Source organism: Protopterus annectens, chromosome 2.part0 (genome assembly GCF_019279795.1).
Source record: "Protopterus annectens isolate FY-2018-M chromosome 2.part0, PAN1.0, whole genome shotgun sequence".
NCBI classification, from domain to species: Eukaryota; Metazoa; Chordata; order Ceratodontiformes; family Protopteridae; genus Protopterus; species Protopterus annectens.
This window is the reverse complement of record NC_056728.1, coordinates 1800018809-1800040925: the sequence shown is the minus strand read 5'-3', so window position 1 is coordinate 1800040925 and position 22117 is coordinate 1800018809.

Here is a 22117-nt window from a genome sequence, read left to right as displayed (position 1 = left end):
AATGGCATACTGGGAGGGTTGCTTCATTATGAACATAGAACAATTTTCATCAAACATAAAATATTACACACGCTTTTTGGATGACATATTCATTTGTCTTCATGGTAACAAAGACATAGGAATTGAACTGGTAAGATATTTAGACAGTACTACCAGTTTTCTTAAGTTTACGTTCGATTTTCAGGAGACCGTGATTAATTATTTAGATATTACTCTAGTCAAAGATAAGGTAAATAGACAATTTTTAGCTAGAATACATAGGAAAGAGACATATAGTAATTCTTTCTTGCACTATATGAGTTTACACCCTTACTCCCAAAAAAAAAAAGCGATAGTAAAGGGTCAAGCAATTAGAGCAGCTCGTATGGTAACACGAGACGAAGATTTTGCCCATGAATGTAAATTACTGGAAGAAATGTTTAATCTTAGAGGATACCCTAAAGTGTTCCTCAAAAATATATTTGACGAAGTTAATATAAAGAGGGAAAATGGTGTTATTCTCCCTCTTTTGAAGGAGAGAAACTCGGCTAGTAGCCTGGAAGAAACAATAACTATTCAGCCTCAAAGGGGTACGAATTCTAATATAGATCTTAGTGCAGTGGAAAATAATGAAGGTAATTTTAATACAGAAGACTCAACCATCAGTACAAAATACCTAAGTACTAGATACATTACGACATTTAGCCTTGAAAGTATTACTATAAGAAACATCTTGTACAAAAATTGGACTACACTCTTATATGATAAGAAGTGTTCAACAATGTTTGGTTCTTTCCCTAAAGTAACCTTTAGGAGAGGTAAAAACCTTAAAGTATTGTTAGAAAGTAGATCTACAAGAAACAAAGAGAAGGAAAAGGGGACTTTTAGTTGTGGAAGCTGCAACTACTGCAAATATATTAAGACAGGCAGTAAGCATACAATAAATAACAGGACATAAGTTCTTAACCACAAATTGAATTGTAATTCTAAATTGGTGGTGTATGGACCATTGTGCTCAAATTGCTCAAGTTTTTATATTGGGAAGACGGAAAGGAGGCTATGTGATAGAATTTATGAACATACTAATGCCATGTCTAAAATGAAGATTGAAAATGCCTTAGTAAAACACATTTCATCCTTCCCAAATCACACCTTTAAATTTATGGGATTAGATCAAGTGCAACCTGACAGCAGAAGAGGCCCCTTTAATTTACTTTTAGAAGAGCGTGAACTATCCTGGCAACTAAGAACTAACGCTTTCTTGGAGCCAGGCTTGAATGAGCAATGTAACATCTCATGCCTTCTAAAGCTTAGAAGCTTAAACAGATAATAATAGATTGCTGTTTATCAAAGCATATACACATAAAAAATATATAATATACATTTTTTTTAAAAATATTTTATTCCTTTATCTTATTTGGTTGGGACAAATTGTACAGGTTAAATTTGGTCTTAGACTTAGGTTTTATAACTTAAAATTAAGGATACATATTTTATATAGCTAATGTGTATATATACAAAATTGATTAATTTTACTTATTAGTAAAAAATGGTTTTATTTAACTGGGGTTGTGGATAAGGGCTGGCTTATGTGAATGTACTTTTCCGTATTTTTTCGTATTTTTTGTACTTTTTGTATTCCTTTAATGGTGTAACCATTAATGAATTAAGCTAATAAGCAAATGGGTTAATTGGATAGGAATTTGTATAAAAGGTAATGAGTGGGACTTGTATTTCATCTGAAGAAGTCATCCTAATACGAATGACGAAAAGCGCTTAATAAAATATTGGTCGAGTTGAGATTTTCCTTGCCTGGAGTTCTTTTTGGATTTTTTGGTTCGCTTGTCAAGGTACTTGTTTTCCTGGTAAGTCATTACACTTTGTTGTTTTCTTGGAGCCAAATTATAGCCATGGCCTAAGCTGATTAGTAGACAGCTTAATGGGTTAAGGGCAAGGCAGAATAGCAGCAGTGACAAAGAGTCACCCTGGAATATCCCCCTTTGAATTTTTATCCTTGGGATAATAATTTGCCGTTCATCTTGGCTTAATTGCAAAGTGGTCTGCCACTGTTTCATGGTCACTGTAATGTAATCGATCAGTGTAGGGTGTATCTTATACATTTTTAAACACTCTTTTATCCATGAATATGGGATACTATCAAATGTTTTTTTGTAATCAATCTATGGCATACTTACATTCTTCCCCTTTTTACAGTTCTCCACTATGACTTTGTTTAACAACAAATAATCCTTTGTTCCATATGACTTTCTTTTATTGCCCTTTTGTTCTATTGCCATAATTGAGTTTTCTTCTAAATGACTATAAACTCTGTCAGCATCAATTCCAGTGTATAGTTTATACGTTGTCGGAAGGCAAATTATTGGTCTGTAATTTGTAGGCTAGCTTGCAGGTTCACTCTTAAGTAGGAGCATTGTTTTTCATGTTAGGTTGATGTCTGTTTGGGGTATGCATATAAATAGTTCTTACTCATAGTTAAATCTTCATGCATAGATGTTAATACGTTTAACCAGAAGTTAGGTACTGCATCTGGACCTGGGGTTTTCCAGTTAGAGGCTTTTCTTAACTTTGTTTCAATCTCTCTGGCTGTTGCTTCATCCCATTTCATATCCTGTACCTTTAAACTTTTTATTTTTTTGTTGACTTCTTCTATCCATTTAGCATCTTTGTTATGTTCCACGGGATCTTCATAAATACTTTTCCAAAATTTATCTATTTCTTCCTTTTTTGGTGGTCTTTAAATTCCTTTTACCTTGCTTCCCAATTCTCTATAAAATTTTTTTGGATCATCAATAAATTGCTTATTTTATATTTTTGCTTTATATTTATCTGTGTATCCTCTACGTTTTCTCACCTGAGCTAAGATTTTTTTTTAGTTTATTATTTGCGATTCTAATCTGTTCTAATACTGTGCATTGCTTTTTATCACATCTATCTTTCTAAGCTGTGAGAGTTTCTTAATAATAACTGAGTCAGGGATTGTGCCAAAAGCCTTGGCTAGGTCAAGATAGGCAGCATGCACTGTCTTGCCCTTCATCCAGGGCTTTGGTGACTTTCTCAAGAAGTCTACTAGGTTTAATAAGCATGAACTACCCTTAAGAAGCCAAACTGGGTTGGATCTAGAGTTTGAAGGTCGCCTATGTCCTTGTTAATAAGGTCCATGTTGATTCTCTCCATGGGCCTTGCAGATGAGGCTGGTTAGACTTATGGGTCTATAGTTCCCAGGATCGGTTGATGGCCCCCTTTTTGCAAATTGATTACTGTTGCTGTTCTTTGTTCTGCTGGAACAAAGCCAGTTATCAGTCTATGGTTAAAGAGAACACCAAGTAGGTCCACTAGGTCCTGTTTTAGATTGCTTAATAAGCAACCTGGGATGTTATCTGGTTCTATTGAGGCTGTGTTTTTGGCCTTGGAGAGTGCAGATATGACCTCATCTCTAGAGATACTAGGCAGATGACTGGTGTCAGGTATGCTTTGGGGTATTTCTGGTGGGGACAGGGTGGATGAAGTTTGCTCCAAATCTGTCAGCTAGCAGGTTGGCAATTTCCTCCGGTATATTATGAGTGGTTCCATCTGCTACCAGTTTTGCACGTAGATGGGCATTCTCTTTTAGATTTTGGACATAGTTAAAGAATGCCTTATGATTATCCTTAGCTAGGGATGCTATTTTATCTTCGTGATTAGCTTTAGAGGACTTTACAAGTCTTCTGATTTGCTTGTTCAAGCTGTGGAGGGAATTCTTCCTCTGCTGAGTCCGTTTCCTCTTGTTTTTAGACTTCAATTTTTTCCATTTGTTATATAACCTGTTCGAACTTGAGGTCCACCAGGGTGGCTTGTTTTTTTCGGAGGACCTAGTTTTAATCTGCTCATCACAAAAGGTTTCTCATCCAGGAAAAAAGAGGTCACTGTTCCCCTCTACTCGTCACTCATTAGACCCATTATAGAGTACAATGCCCCTTTTGTTATGTACCTCACAAGACATCTACAACAACTGGAAAGGCCACAGAAATACCTCGCAAAGAGGATTACTGGCCTCAAAGAAATGCCCTATGCTGACCGTCTCAAAAAACTGCAGCTTTACTCCGTTGCATATCGCCTACTCAGAGGCGATCTCTGCCTAACACACAAAGCTATGTCAAACCCAGAGCTTTTAGACATGCTCCACTTAAAGAAATCCCAATCACTATGAGCTACACGCTCTAGGGACCTAAACCTCGTCACCACAATAAACAGAACATGCTGGAGGGATAGATTCCTGTCCCAGAGACTTCCCATACTCTGGAACAAACTACCTATCTATATCAAACAAAGCTCATTAGCACTGTTCAAGAAAAATCTTGATGATTGGATGGGAGATAGGAAATTCACCCCGGGGATCACTTCTGTGGCTCTGCTCGACAGTGGCACAGGAAAATAATTTTCTTGGGTGGCGAAAGCCAGGGTACCTTTGGCTAGGCTTATATAGGCTCTAGGGCCAATAGCCTAGTATCTTCCTATGAACCTATAAGATACAGCCAAGTATGTACATTTGGTTAAGTGTTTATACAAGGTATTTATGTACACCTCTGCATCGGAGTCATTGTTTTCTGTGATTGCAGGGGGTATTACACGTTTTATACCATTGCTTAGTAGGCTGTAGCCTGCTTTGGAAAAGTTTTTTTTAGATTATACGACAGTATGTTATGTTTTAGTAAACTGCTTTAAACTTTAAAGTACTTAATTTTCAAATGTTTTACATCTATTATGAACCACCAAAATGGATAAAATATGTCAATAATTAGTAATAGTAACCACCAGTCTTTAAAAATAAAACATAAACATCTTCATTATAACACTCACATATCCTGCACATCATCACAACATTTTTAAATTAATGTACACTACTATCTAAGTGACTGTAGTACAACACAGTGTACCTATGAAAATAAAACAACAGCACTCTTCCAGTTTGTGCTTTGACAGAAAGCACATTAAGAAGCTGGCAGTAAATAACTGGAAAAAAATCTCATCTGAGAAAAAATATTCTCCCACAGGGAAAACAGTATATACTGACACTGACATAAAAGAGCATTACATAGGAATACATATGCAGTATCTACAGTGTATTTTGCCATTGCATCTATTATAAAAGGGCATAGTGTATTTAGTATATTTAAAAAAAAAGGTGAAAACAGACAGTGGTTGGTATTCAGAAAGATTACCACCTGCAGTAAACTTTTTTTTACTTATGACAGAAACTGTTTCCAATTCATAGACAATCCTACAGCAGTTATTACCTTAAAGAGGTGCAGCACTGTGGTGGTGGACTGTCCCTGTGGCCTTCCGTAGATGCTAACGAGGCATTCCAGGGGTGTGGTATATGGTAATTAACCATATACTCTTCCCCAAGAAATCCCTGTGGTAAGGATTTTACATAACCAATTGATTTTTATAGAACTGCTAAGCTGTGCAAATCCTTATCTCCAGCAATGGTAATTAATTTGACCAAAAGGTATCATTCACCCATTACTTTCAGTGGGTGAGATCGCATTAAAGGTAATAGCTGGGGAGTTTCACAGATAGATATTGGATTTTGTGTGTGTGTGTGTGTGTGTGTGTGTGTGTGTGTGTGTTTCTGTGTGTGTAGTTATATATGTAGTGATATGACTAGTTCATAGGTAATTACTAAGATAACAATTCTAAAGGACCTTTTTAAGAGTAGCCAGGTTTCATACCACTCATTTTATTGGGGGTATAGCTTGGGTATGGGCGATTGAGCATTTACAAGCTTCCTGTTTCTAATAGGGACATAGGTGGTAGACCGGGTCTATATTAGATGCTCGAAGTTACTGAACTTCGAATACGATATGATCAACACCATATCGTCGAAGTCCAGTAACATCGAACACCTAATAAAAATATTAAAAAATATCAAAAAACAGAACTACTTACACCCCCCACACACCTCGCTACTTAAATATTCCAACTCTGAGACCACACTACATTGAAATAAACGGAAATCTCCCCTTATGGAGATTTCCGTTTACCTCTTCAGTGTTCTGCGGTTTCGCTCTTTACTTGTCGACAATGTCAGATTCGACATTGTGATCATTCGCGGTTCTAATATAGACCTGGCAGACCATGGGTAAATTTATAATTCCCCATCCACTGATCCACATAGTGCTTGAATAAGCGCAAGAGGAGCTCTGCTTCACATGGCTGAGGAACCTGTTCCAGAGAATGTGTAGTCTCTGAGGCACATACCTGTCCCTCCAATGTATTCTATTTATGTTACAGATGAGGTTTTGGTCCCTAGACTGGTTGTTTCTAATGCCATTTGGTTTTCAGATGTGGAACAGGTACATAAGAGCTGGACCATAGCTTGCTTTGAAGACCAGGTATAGATCACCTCTCAGCAGTCTGTAGGAGATGGAGTACAAGGATAATGCTTGAGGTTTTCTGCACAGGACATGTTGTCTACACAGTGTATTATTTTTGTGAGGAATGTCTTTGGATGCTCTAGTTATTGTATATGTTTCAGGTGAGTGTGTACATGTGTATGTGTGTGTGTGGGTGGGTGTGTCTGATTGTATGTCTGCCTGAGTGATTGCAGGGATTTAGGTGTGTGTGTATATGAGTGAGTGGGTGAGAATGTGCAAGAATGCAGTCAGATAAGGGGGGTGTTTGATAGAGAGAGAGAGTGTGTGTGTGTGTGTGTATGAAAGTAAGGGTGACAGTGGGGGGGCTGCCATATTTCTTAACTCCTAGACTAACAAGCAGTGAGTGTAATGGGGGAATGCTAGAACTAGGAAATCTTTTCTTCAATTAAAATCACCAGAAAGGTGCTAGAACAATGTATTTTGCAAAGACATTGGAGGGGCAGTTGACAACAGGAATTATTTCTACATAGTAATCTAAGGCACTTAAAACCTTAATAGAACAACGGTTCTTGCATGTGGATGTCTGTACTGAACAATAAGAAGTATGAGACTAATTTCTGGCATTACTGATGGACTGTAAGAGTCCTTGATGTGTGGTGTGGGAGCTACACTCAAGATTTACAGATAAAGTGGGAGAGGAACACTAGATGACAACATGGAGTTGTTATAAATATTGCTATAATCAACTTAAATGTCAATGGCCCAGCAGATCTTGTAACACAATGCATTTTCTGAATGTTAAGAAAAATGAAACTCTAGTGACTGGCATCCTTTACTGACTGTTATCATACGTGAGTGATATGGGATGGGAGAAATTAAGAGGCAACATCTGGGACTGCTGTAAACTTAGGGACAGGTAAGAAGAATGGCAGTGTGTTTGTGTGGGTGGGTAAGTATGTATGTGTTTGTGTGGGGGGCAATGAATGAAGGGTCTGCTTGTGCTAATATGATGCATTAGCTGCCAACGATTACCACAAGGACAACAGAAAAGGGTCTGTTAAGACATGCAGTAATTGCAGAGTGATTAAGAGACATGCAAATTAGCTAATAATGAGGTATTTCTTCATTGTAGCTAATGTGTCTCTGAGTTTGTGGTTTATACAATCTCACTAACAGGCTCTTTGTTCCACAGCCTTACCATGTGCAGACTCTAAATCCTGGCCAGTAAGTACAAGGGAAAAGTACCAAAGTTACATTTTGTAGCACTTCAGCACTCTAAAAATAAATGGGTATTTGCATACAGTAAAATGATCCCCATTGATTGCAAGGCATCATGGTAAACACTTTTCATCGTTTACAGTTGAAAACCACAAAAAAATTTGAACCAGTGATGTACGTCAATAAAACGAGATTAATGAAATTTTTTCCAGAAAACACCTAATAATTATTACCACATAAAAAAAAATAGTATACTAAAAATAAATGAATACAGCAAATCTATAAGCAAATACATAACACAGGTAGCACACACTGAAACACCTTCTCCAGAGAAAATACAAGAGAATAACCTGAATAACATACAAGAAATATTCTTTGGTGTAATAAACCCCTGGACTAAAGAATTGTAGCTAAAGCAGAACAAGGGCCATCAGTAATGGACTGAATGATATTTACATTTATGTCATGCATTAAAGGAACTGTGTTTCATGAAGTACAATAATAAACTGTCATAAAATCATAAAAGTGTAACAAGTAATAAAACACCAGAAGAATATAACAACACTCCCTTTTATGTGCACAATGAGATAATCAGTGTTTATTGTCATGTGATAACTGCATGCCCAGGGAGTCGTTCAGTCTTCCATTTTTGTGCGTTACCATGCATCTAGGCATACAGCTAGCATACAAAAACCAAAACTTCTGTTTTAATCTTGATCTGTAGACTTTCTTCTTGCTAGTAGTTCACCTGGTACCTTTCCTGGGATTTATGTTACCTGACTTAAATTTCAGTAATAAAACTGACTGAAACCTTAAAAACAGTCAAACCCCGGCCCCCATCATGTAAAAGGCCTTATCCTCTAAACTCCATTACTGTTAATCATCAATTTTAAGATCACTGCCTGCTGGGCAGAGTAAAAATGTCATCTTATTGTGCACTGATCATATAAGAGAAACCATTTTCAGTGAAATAGCTTCTCTCTCCATACCTCTCAACATCATAATGCAAGAAGTCTGGACAAAGACAATAATAATGGGGGTACAAAGGCCCCAAAATAGGGACAGATTATAATTATTGCTCTTATAAACTTACATAGTTACTAGAATAACAGGGTTTGTATTATCATGAATTTTCTGAAGGATATTAAATATGAAACTCAAATGTCTGTCATTATTTAGTCACTTCATTCCTCCCTGATTTGTCAGAAAAACACAAATTATATGAGGAACAGACATGAGGTGAAAATCTGGACAGTTGAAGTATGTCTGTCTCTCTCTTTTAATTGCTAGCAGCTTGTTATGCTTGCTTTAAAGATTATTACTGAAAGATTTCTTTATTTGTTGCTAAGATATCTTTCGTAGCACATTTCCCACTTTATTAATATTAACGTAACACGTACTTCTGCAGCTGCTCATTTCGTTTCTTGAGGTCATAGTCATGAGTGCCCACACTGCATTTGCAGCCAGTCAGTAAATCCTGTCATTGAAAGAATCTCCTTTCAAGGATCAGAGTGAACTGTGTTCCTCCAATTATTGTCTAGCACTAAAATTCCTAAAAATTACTGTATAAGTCAATGCATTGTGCATACATTCCTATTAAAAGCAGACTAACTGAGAATAAATTCCATGTAGTTGTGTAAGGGGTGTTTCATAAATCCACTCCAAAAGGGAAATAATATCCATGTTGTTTCCAGTTACTAGCCTGTATCACTGTTTAGACATCTAACAACATTTTGAAAAAGTGTGCACTTTTTCAGATCTGCATCTATATATGAAGTAGTGGAATGCTAATTGATACATAGCATGATTTGTGTAACTCACCTGCAATTAACACTGCAGCCATTTTTGTTAACAGAATTTATCAGATCCTAGCTTAATGAATCATTGACATTAATATATCCACTTAAAACAAGTAAGTGACACCAAAGCACAGTCCAGGTTTAGGCTTTACAGGCTCTAAAGAAGCAGAAACGTATCACTAAAAACGCACTTTAATAAATGTAAAAACAATAAAAATATAGTGAGCGCTTTCGCAATATAACTTATTGCTTCATCAGACTTATAACACACCATGTAACATTTGCATATATATAGCACTAATAGCCAATCAGATTCATGCCCCCAGTCAACATCTATGGTAACATAATATCAACAATGCCCAAATTAGAGTGTATCTTAAAGATGTAGACACAAAAAACAATCACATAGGTCACCTAATCCCTCTCATCTTCAAAAAAAGGTACTAAGGGGATACGGTCATTTAAACCTCTCCCATGGTCAGTATGTAATCTAATAATCCATTTAAATTCCACTACTTCTGTACAGTTAGTAACAACACCCTTTCTATCACTCTCCTTGATAACTTCAGTCACCATGAACTTAAATATATGTTCAAGGCCTTTCTGTTGTACGTGCTTGGCAAGTGCGTTATTAGGAGCAGAAATCCTAATATCATATAAATGTTCTCAAGCCTATGTTTAAGTACCCTATTTGTTTTACCAATGTAGAGTACACTGCATGACTGACACACAGCTAGGTACACAACATGGCAATTATTACAATATGTACTGACCTTAAACCTATAGCATCGACCTGTGTCAGGGTGTATAAACTCTGAGGCATTACTAATATAGGAACAATAATTGCAGGACCGACAGAGTGTAGTACCCCTGCTCTGTCCCTGCACGGAACAATGCAATGTTCTTGGATAACATAACATTCTACATATTGACTTCTTATTCGTGTAACAGAACTGTGGTTTATCACCCACTATATCTCTAATCTCAGAAGATCGCATCAAAAGTGACCAGTGTTTCCTAATAATATTCAAAATATCTCTAGAATTACTACTAAAAAACATAGGAACATTAAGTACACCAGATCTAACAACTTGTTTATTGTTCTCAACCCTTTCAGAAAAATAAGGTTTACCAATCCCCTCTCTCATACATGTAACCTCATTCAAGCAGGTAGAAACCTCCCTATCATTATATCCTCTGTCTCTAAACCTCCTCCTTAAACCAGATAATTCCTCGGTAAACTTCAAATCATCCACAAATAACCTGGATGTCCTCAATGCCTGGCCCTTCACTATATTACAAAATATAAGATTCTGATGCATATTTTACCTATGTAGGTAAGCATTTGTGTGACAGGGTTTCTATAAATAGCTGTATCGATAGTACCATCACTTAGTTGTGTAATCTCTGCATCTATGAAATTAATCTTGTCACACGAACTATACTTTATTTATTTATTTTATTTAACATTTGTTGACCGGGAAAGTCCGACTAGGTTCCACAGATCCTGTTTTCAGCAGAGGCCCGGGGGGAAATGCTCCAGAAGCATGTCTTTAGAATGTGAGAGGAAACCGGAGTACCCGGAGGAAACCCACGCGAACGCAGGGAGAACATGCAAACTCCACACAGAAGGCACCCCAGCCAAGAATCGAACCGGAGAACCTCTTGCTGTGAGGCGACAGCATTAACCGCTGCACCACTGCACCGCCCGAAAACAATACAAAACATACAAATACATAAAAATATACAAAACAAAACTTAAAAAACAGCGCACACTATTAACATATAACTGAAATTCATGTAAGCTAACTTCATCTCCCTTCCAAATTAAAAAATAAATCATCTACAAAATGTCGATAAAATAAAATATAGGGTGTAAACCTCTCACATTTCATAATAGCTTCCTCTTCCCACCAAGCCATGACTGTGTTGGCGTAGCTATTGGCACATGACGTACCCATAGCTGCGCCATCATTCTGCAAATAATAACACCCATCAAACAAAAAAAAATTGTGCTCTAAAATAATTTCCATAAACAAACACAATAAATGTATGAATTTATAATCAAGGGAGCTAAAACGTAATAAATAATTCTTCAAGGCCTCAAGGCCATAATTATTCGGAATCTTCTTAACATTTTTAGGCTGTTATGTTTTTTATCACCAACAAGATTTTTGTTTAATCATTTATTTGTTTGTTTTATCTATACGTTACAGTTTTCTTATGTTGTAATTGTACTACACATGCTGACAAGTACATCAGAAAAACTAAGGGTAATACTGCTCAATGCCAGAAGTCTAAACCTCAAGATGCCCTCCTCAGTATGGAGAACATCGATGTTTGTGCTGTGACTGAAACCTGGTTCAAGGCTCCTGAGAGCACCCCAGCACTATCAGGTTATACCTCATATCATCACAGCCTTCCTGAAGACACTGGAAGAGTATAAATGTCTCTCCAAACACCATCATATTAGACTGGGAACATTACTCAAGCCCCAACAGGTTCCTTGAGTTCATAAACTCAAATGCTATGGAACAACTAGTCACCATTCCCACAAGAGGAGAAAATATACTAGACCTGATCATCACAAACATGGGGACAAAATGCTGTATATCCCTCATTGGTGAGATCAGACCATACCCAGCAAAAAGACCACAGTGAAGAACTTCTCAAAAGCAAACTTCACACTTCTTAAGACTGGAGTGGTATCCTTCAAGGCCCGAGCCAGTGGAAACCACAACCCACGCTGCTGAAACCCTTACAAATGCCTTCAGGAATGTATGGATCAAGCAATCCCTAATAAAATCAAGACCTTTTCCACCGTCTGGTGGACTCCAGCCATAAACAAACTCTACAACCTAAATGGAAGGCATCTCTGTAAAATCATCCAAGGCCAACTTTGAGAGAAAAATCGCTAATGACACAAAAGACAATCATAAAGCCTTCTTTAGCTATGTTAGAAACCTGGGTGGAAACTCCCAGATATGCTCAGAATTAGTCAAAATGATAAAAATCACTGAACCCACAGACATTGCCAACATACTGGCAGACAGGTTCAGTGCAAATTCTCCCCTCCCCCCCAAAGAAAAATATATCTATCCACAGAGTCTAGCCTCCCAAACATCTCAGATGCCCAGGTGAGAGCTGCTCTCTACAGCATCAATGGGACAGGCTGCTGTTTAATCTTAGCCTTACTATAGGATCACGCACCCAAAAATGGGTGTATGCAACTGTGGTCCCACTCCACATGCTTCTCGGACCCTGGAAATTACCGCCCCATAAGCTTGCAGGCCTTGTCTGCAAAGCTATGGAGAGGATCATAATGGAACTCATAGATAAAGACATTGGGGACCTACAGACACTGGATCCTACCCAATTTGGCTTTGTCAAGGGCAGATCCTGCCTCTTGAACTTTGAAACAGTCACTAAGGCCATTGATGAGGGTAAGGCAGTTCACACAGCCTACCTTGACCTAGCAAAAGCATCATAGAAAAGCTCACCAGCTTAGATGTAAACCCATATGTCACAAGATGGGTTGCAAACTGGCTCAAGGACAGAACACACAGGGTTAGAGTTGCTGGTGCCATGTCAGACTCTAGTCCTGGGCCCCCATTTATTTTTCTGAAGTGCAGGCAAACATAGGGGATTGTGGCTGACAAAATTTGCAGATGACTGCAAACTGGGCACCATAATTGACACTCCATCAGACACAGACATCCTCCAGAAAGGTCTCATAGAAATGGATAACTGGTGCCAGAGCCATGGCCTTAAGCTAAATGCCAAAAATGTATAGTCATACCCTTTGGGAAATCTAATTACCACATAGGTGGTAATCCATTAAACACGGAAGAAGTTATCAGGGACCTGGGGACCCAAGTTGACAGTAACCTCTCTTTTGACACTCACATTGCCAAAGTGGTTAGGAAGACCTTCTACATTGCCCACCTGATCATGAAGGATTCATCCAGATCAGGAGAGGTCATTGTACCCTGTACTCTTCACTTATCAGACCAATGATTGGAATGTACCTTACCCGACACCTGCAGCAGTTGGAAAGACCCCAGCTCCTCACAAAAAGGATAAAGGGGCTCAAACATATGTCATACTGAAGAAACTCCAGCTCTATTCAGTCTCAGAGGTGATCTGTGCCTGACATACAAGGCCATGTCCAACCCGGAATTAATGGACATGCTCCACCTCAAAAATCCAAATCCACCAGATATAAATGGACAGATTCATCACCCAGAGACTCCTACACTATGGAACAGAATCCCAGTCCATGTGAGGCAGAGCCCCTCACTGACTCTGTTCAAGAAATCTTGGTGGATGGGAGAGAATCATCTCTGTATCACTGCTGGACAGGGGCACAGCAAACTAATGGGTATAGTATTCTCATTGCCCTAGGGCAGATAGCCTAGTATGAACCTATGAACCTATGAAAACTGAAATTGAATGAACACAGAATGGCTAAAGCCATCTTTAAGGAATTGTCTATAAAGTTTCTTCACCCCGTTACGGACATCTCATGTAACAACTCAGCCATTGCAGTGTGCACCATTTTTCACTGCAGTGATAGTCTAGACACACTCTCAGAAAAAGAACATAGTTTGTCAGATGGCAGGGCAGCATTACTCACCAGAAGAGTTCCACAAAGCCTGGTACTGGGATTCACTCTCTTCTTGTCCTTTGTTAATGACCTGTGGCAGCATTAATGTTCAACAATATACAACATTAGGCAAAATATCTGCCTTCTTACCAGTCTGCAGCTTCCAGATATTCAGTACAGCTACAGTACTCTTTGTTTATGTCTTGTCTACATTGCTGTAATATATTTGTCACAAAAACTTTAAACAGTCCATTTCACACATATGTATACAAAACTGACAATGCTTCTAACCCATTGACAGCAGTGATCCGTATTGGACCAAAGCTTGAAGAATGTATGTCAGATTCAATAATTTGTTATTCACCTAGGCAATAATGTTAGGGTCCACCATAACTATCATTGTTAAGGAAACTAATAAATTTTTTTTTTCACTTCTGAATTTAGAACTACAGTGACTCATGCTGTCCTACATCCATTTGTCTTATTTGGGTCCAGTCTTCTCAACAAACCTTCCAAAACTCTACTAAATAAAATGGAAGTACATACAACAAAATACGATGATACCTACCAAATGTTAGCTCATTACCTAGGTCACTTCATTATCAGTTGCCTCAATGTGCCCAGTCCACAACACAATTCATAAATCTTAACATTCTTAGATTTTTTTATTAATATCTTTATTGAATTATCATGTAAGGCATAGGCAAACATACATTTATATATAAGAAAACAAACCATGTTGACATGTTCACAGTTATAAACGTTTTACATCACATATATTCTTTTATACAATTATCAATCCAACTTTATATAAATTGGTCAATTCCTGCAATCCCTTAAACCTCACTCATCCTGCAAAACATTATCCTGCATATATTGTTCCCATAATTTCCATTTTTGTATGTAAGCTTTTCCTACCCTTTCTAAAGGTCCCACTTCCAGTTGTTTTATCTCTGTTACAATATACACTACTTCAAACAGAGTTGGTTTAGACTTTGATTTCCATTTTCTTGTATTTGCTTTTTTTTTGGCAGCCACCAGAATGACACTTAACAAAGCCTTACTATGTCTAGGCAATTAGATCGTATATCCCAGATAAAAAAAATAATTTCCTTAGTTACATCCATGTGGTCATCCAATATTTTGGACAGAGTGCTCTGTAGGGAATTTTTTTAAGTTTGCCAACTCATTATACTCCCAAAAATATGTTCCCATTTATCTCTTTCTTCCCCATCCCACCTCCAGCATTTGCCATCTACCTGTGGAAAATTCTCTGGAGCTTTCTTGGGGTATAAAAATACCTATGCAAACACTTCCAAGCAAAAATCCTAAATGTTCTAGATTTTGCTGCATACTTGGGAGCCATACATATGTCATCCCATTGTTTCCTTGTGAATTGCTTATCCAGTCTCTTTTCCCAATATTTTCTGACCTCTTCTGCATGATTCCTGTGTCTGTTGTGCAATATTTTATATGCCCTACTAATTATTCATTTTTTAACATCATCTTCTGTTCTAGATTCAGTTATCAACTCAACCAGTGCATGTCTTTCATTTAGAGTTTCCCTATCCCTTTCTCTTTGTGCTCTGATATCAGTCCCTAATAGGGAAGGCAGTCACTAGCCTGCAGTCTAAATGTCTTATGGTCTCTCCCCACTGTATTTCCTTTCTCTTTCTAATTATTTACTCGCAATACCTCAGTTCTTTTGCCAGTTGCCTCCAGTACATTCCAGGCTCCTCTTGCCTATTCTCTTCACCACTGATTGCAGTCATCCCTATTGGCAGAATCCCCTTTCTACATTCTCGTGTTGGCTTAGTTTTTAGAAAATTTGCTGCTACTTTATGAATATAATAGTCTGTATGACTATTCTTATTCTCCATAAGGATCTGCATCAAAAATCCAATTCTTTCCTTATTTCCTTTTTTTTATAAACAAGAAACATCTTTATTAAATTATCATTTATGACATAGGCAGTCGTACATTTCTATAAATGAAAATCATATTGACGTAATTGTAATGGCAAGCATTTACATCACAAACCATATTGACATACTTTTAGTTGCAAACATTATACATCGCTTATAATCTACCCAGTCACTGTCAGTTGAACATTACATAGCTCATTCAAATCCTGTCTTCTTTTAAATCGCATTCCTCCCCTGTATGTATTGTTCCTACAATTCCCATTTTCCTGTGTAAATTGCTCCTGCCCTTTTCTAAGGATCCCAGTTCCAGTTGTTTTATTTGTGTTACTACTATATTCACTACTTAAGGTGGTTTAGGCTTTAATTTCCATTTTCTAGTAATTGCTTTTTTGGCAGCCACCATAGTTAGACTCAAGAAGGCCTTACTATGTGTAGGCATTTCTGATTCTTTATCATAGTTCAGAAAAATAATTTCCCTAATTACACCAATTTGCTCACCCAGTACTCTGCAGGGAATCTTTAAAATCTGCCAATTCATTACACTCCTAGAAAATATGTTCCCAATTAACTCTTTCTTCCCTGTCAAACCTCTAACATTTGCTGTCTACCTGAGGGAAAATTCTCTGGAATCTACTTGGGGTATAAAAATATATATGTAAACATTTCCATACAAAAATCCTAAATCTTAAATCTTTCTTGCAAATTTGGGAGACAAACGTATATCCCCCATTGTTTCTTTGTCAATTGCTTGTCCAGTCTCTCTTCCCAATCCTTTCCAACCTTGTCTGATTGATTTTTATAGTTATGCAGTGTTTTATATGCTGTACTAATTATTACTTTTTTATCAGCAGCTTCTGTTCTAGATTCTACTAAAAACACTGCCAGTGCTTGTCTTTCATTTAAGACCCCCATTTCTTACTCTTTGCCTATACTCTGATATCAATCATTGATAGGGAAGGCAATCTTTATCTTGTAGTCCAAATAAATTCTCGGCATCTTCCCATTCTATTACCTCTCCTTCTCTGTTTATCTGCTCCCAATACCTTTGTTCCATTACCAGTTTTCTCCAATAAACTCCCACCCCCTCTTGTCTGTTTTCTGTATCCCTAATTGCAGTCACGCCTATCAACAGAATCTCCTTTCTCCATTTCTGTGTTGGCTTGGTTCCTAGAATACTTTCTGCTACTTTATGAATATAATACTCTGTATGATTATTGTTATCCTCCTTGAAGGTCTGCATACAAAATCCCAGTCTCTCCTTTTTTCTTGAGCTTCCCCCGTTTTATCATCATCCCTTTCCACTTTGTATTATAGGTTCCTTTTTGTGCTGTGTATAGTAGCCTTAACTATGTAGCTCTGAAATATTCCTTCTAGTCTGGTAATCCTAGTCTGCCTTGTTGTATTGAAAGAATCTTCTTATCCCAGTTGACTCTTGTCATCTTCCCCTCCCGGATAAAATCCTTCAGCTCTTTTTTAATTGATATCCACAACTTCTCTGGTTGATAAAAATATACCTGACCTGTGTATAAGATTAAAGGGACTAAAAACATTTTAACTGCTTGTATCTTACTATCCATATCCATATAACAGAGCTTCTTTTGTTTATTCTCTTCCCACAAATCCTTAGCTGCCACACTGGAATAATTTTAATCCATATTTCTAAATACTTCATTTTATCATGTCCCCATAAATATGGATATTGCTGAACCAATTTGTGTGTGGTACATAATTTATATCCACTGCCTTTGTTTTAGCTTCATTAATTTTGTATCCCAAAAAAATTGAAACTGTCTCAAAATGATCCACAACAGTATAACGCCCTTTTATGGTTTTATCAGATATAAAAATCTGCAAACAGAGCCAGCTTTTCTTGATGGATTTCTGAGTCTCTTATTTTCTTTGCCATTGGTTCTAAATATAATGCAAATAACAAATGGGAAAGAGGACACCCCTGCCTGGTTACTTTTCTCAAGCAGAGGAACACACCCACTTAAATTTTAGCCTATGATCCCTTATATATCCTCCTAATTAACCTTATAATTTTATCAGGGTATGCAAATGCTTCCATTGCCCTGATCATAAAGTCCCAACTTACTCTGTCAAATGCTTTCTCTGCATTAAGACTCACCAACAACAGTGATATTTTCTCACATTCTGCTTCCCTGTGGATAATTAATGTTCTTTTAATGTTGTTGAATGTTTGCCTCCCCTCCACAAAACCACATTGATCCATATCTTTCCATTTTGGTATCACTTTTGCATTTGTTTAGCCATTATAGACATGGCTTAGTAGTGGAATGTGCCTGTATGAAGCTGGATCTGATGGATCTTTACCCACTTTCGGTATTACAGCTTTCTTCCAGGATGTTGGTACTTCTTCTCCTCTTAAAATACTGTTTAACAAAACCTTCCGGATCTTTTTCATTGTTTCGCTCCTAGCTTCCAAACATGAATACCATCTATTCCTGAGGACTTTCCTGTAGATTGGTTATACATCACCATTCTTAGCTCATCTCCTCCTATCCTAACTGTTAGTAATTGAGCCTCATCTACTTCTAACCTGGGCATATTTAATTCTTCCATAAACATTTCCATTTGTACCTTTTCTTGATTTCCATATTTCTCTGCTTTATGCAGACTTTCATAGAATTTCCAAAATATTTGTAATACTTCTACTCTTGTTATCTTCCTTGTTATAGGCTCCCTAAGCTTAGAGACAGCCATTTTTACTTTCTGTTGCCTGAGTCATTGTACTAAAAGTTTTTGTGCTGTAGAGTTATTATGAAAAACAGTTGCTTAACAGCAATCTTTCTAAACTTGTTCATATTATTGAGGTAATCCCTTATTTTCTGCTTAGCATTCTGCAGTTGAGATTCCCTTTATTCTGCAGTACTTTAACATTTGTTAATGTCTTTAAATAATTATTACTTCTTAACCATATCTCCCTTTCTTTTATTTCCACACTATTTTTAAACTCCACTTTAATTTTATCCTACTCCCTAGCTATATTTTCAGAAGTAAGTTCTGTCTTCTGTAATAGCTCCAGCATACTTTCTACTTCCCATTCCTTAAATTCCTGTCTTTTCAACAGTTAGGTGGGAAAGCGTCAGTGTCTCATTTTTATTTCATTACTGTGTGTTTTTATTTAAGTTATTATTGGCTCATGATCTGAAATAGTTATTGGGTGCATAGCAAGACCTTCGTTTAAATGCACGTTCCTGTGAAATGTAAATTCTGTGTAGCCTAGCCCAGTTTTTGTATTTTGGGGAATAATATATAAGTTAATTCCAAACTCCTAGTACTACATTCACGTCTTCTGTGTCAAATAATTTCATACATTTCTTCAAAAATCTACCCTCCTTTGTTATATTTTCCATTTTGGCCTCCAGTCACATCTTCACTGTTGCAAATCAAATTCCAGTCCCCACCTGTAAGTAATATTCCTTGCTGAAAGCTGATTATTTCTCCCAAAATATTCCACCTAAAACTGCTGTAATGGAATTTAAGGAGTACTTATATTAATTGCAGGAGGAGCTTCAATATTGATAGAAGAAGATAAAAAGAAAATAATGGTAGATTTGTAGTACCAAGGGACTACTGGCAAGGTAGGAGGATTACACTGCCATGTATTTATATTCCTATTTTCCTTTGTCCCAAGTATTCTGCTGAATAACTATCCTGAACAATTCAGTTTTTTCCAAGTGTGTCTCCTGTAGCATAGCTATTTGCACTCTACATTTTTTAATACAGTTCACTGCTCCTTTTTTGTACTTATTTGTGTGGCCATTGACATTTAAATACATTATAGAAAGCGGCATTGTATTAAAAAGTTATTATTCCCACCTTTTATGTATAACAGCTTTTTTGTTAAATGTGTGGTTCCAGCTTTTGTGTTACATGCATACACTGTCTGGCAGATTGATCTTTTACACAGTTGTTTCTTGTCATATCCATTTGAGCCTATGTCACATCTTACAAAACTTTTTTTTTGAAAGCCATTAAAAAAACACACCCAATACCACCTAAAACCTTTTAACTTAATAATAACACACAAACTATTTACATCTTCAATTTCTTTCCTTATTTTTTGAACTTCCCCTGCCCTCCCACTTCATCATTATTCCTTTCCATTTTGAATTGTAGCTTTCTGTTTGTGTTCTTCATTTGAGCCTTAACTTTCTAGCTCTAAAATATCTCTTCAAATCAGGTAATCCTAAACCACATTGTTCTGTTGGAAGGATCAACTTATCCCGGGTTCAGGAACCTAGGCAGCAAGACATTTCTCTGTGGCACATTTGGTTGGGAACAAATGGCTGAAGTGACATTCAGCTGCAGAGAAATATTGCTGTTGTAAATTCCCTGTGGGCAAAGTGAAGCACACACTGCCATGCCCACAGCTTTAATAACCAAATGCATGGGGTCAGAAGAAGCAATGACCATTGTATTCAGTCTACACTGCATGCTTAAGTAACTACAATATGTAAAAGTGTGCTACAGCATGGAGGAAATATTGCATGCTGCTGTAGTCACATTTATGTTCCTGTGTGCATTTAGGTAATGTTCCCTAGACACTGTGAAAGGGGTATTGCTACACACACACACACACACACACACACACACACACACACACACACACACACACACACACACACACACACACACACACACACACCACTTATAAAGACACTGTTCATTGTGCACTGCATTTTTACTGACAGTGACATGGCTGCTGGCCAGCTTGCTATAGTTCCTGCTGTCTCATGTTGCCTTATGTGGGGCTTATTTTTTTCCTTATTTTTTGGTTGTGTTTGTGGTTGTGCATTGGGTTGGCTTTTCTTTCTTTTCATTGTTTTTTCTTTGTTGCATTTTTCTGCATTCTTTTTTCACTCAGCCTTGTGTCTATAGTGCTAAATGTACAGCCACAAATGTCTTTAATGTCTGTGCCCTGCCATTCTGCCCACCAACACCTGACCCTCTTCCCCTCCCAGATAAAATCCTTCAATTCATTATTAATTACTGTGCATACCTTCTCCTCTGGTTGATTAAAATATGCCTGACCTATTTATACTTTTAAAACTAAATGGGCTAAAAACATTTTCACTGCTTGTATCTTGCTATACATATCCAAAAACCCGAGCTTCTGTTTTCTCAATTTTTGTATTATCTTTTGTTGATTCTCTTCCCACATATCTTTTGCTGCTCCAATAGAATACGTTTTAACGCATGCTCCTAAATGCTTAACTTTATCATGTCCCCATAAATATGGGTATTGCTGATCCAGTTTATGTGTGGGTGCATAGTTATATGCCTTTGTTTTATCTTCATTAATTTTATATCCTAAAAATACCCAGAATTGTCTCTGATTGTTCCACAACACTGAGATTTCATTTTCAGGTTCCAACAGGTACAAAATATTATCTGCATTATTATTGCATCAGGAAATGCAAATGCTTCCATTGACCTACTCATAAAATCACAACTTAATCTGTATTATACTTTCTCTTCATCAAGAACCACAAGTAACAGCTCTATTTTCTTACATTCTGCATCCCAGTGGATCGTCATTGTTCTTTTAATGTTGTCAAATGTTTGCCTCCCCTCCACAAAACTGCATTGGTTCATATCTATCAATGCTGATATCACCTTTGACATTCTTTCAGCCACTAAATAAACATGAGGTCTTTATAATTATGGTTTAAAATTGAAATGGGCCTTTATGAAGCATGATTAGATGGGTCTTTACTGCCTTTAGGTCTTACTGCCACCACAGCTTTTTGTCCAGAATGTTGTTGCCTCTGCTCCTCTTAAAATACTGTTAAACAAAACCTTCCAGATCTTTATCACATTCGTCCTTCTATCTTCCAAATTTCCACTGGAATACCATCTGTTCTTTGAAACTTTCCTGCAGATTGATTATACATCACCATTTTTATCTCATCTCCTGCTATCTTAACTATTACCTGTTGAGCCTCGTCTGCCTCTAACCTTGGTGTATTTAAGTCTTCCATAAATATTTTTGTTTGTGCATTTTCTTGATTTCCACTTTACTCTGTTTTATACAAATTTTCACAAAATTTCCAAAATATCTCTAATACCTGTACTGGATCTCTGGTTTTGTTTCTCGTTATAGAATCTCTAAGTTTAGCAACAACTCCTTCTATTTTCTGTTGCCTAAGTTTTTTTTTCTAAAGGTTTTTGTGCTCTGGAGTTGTT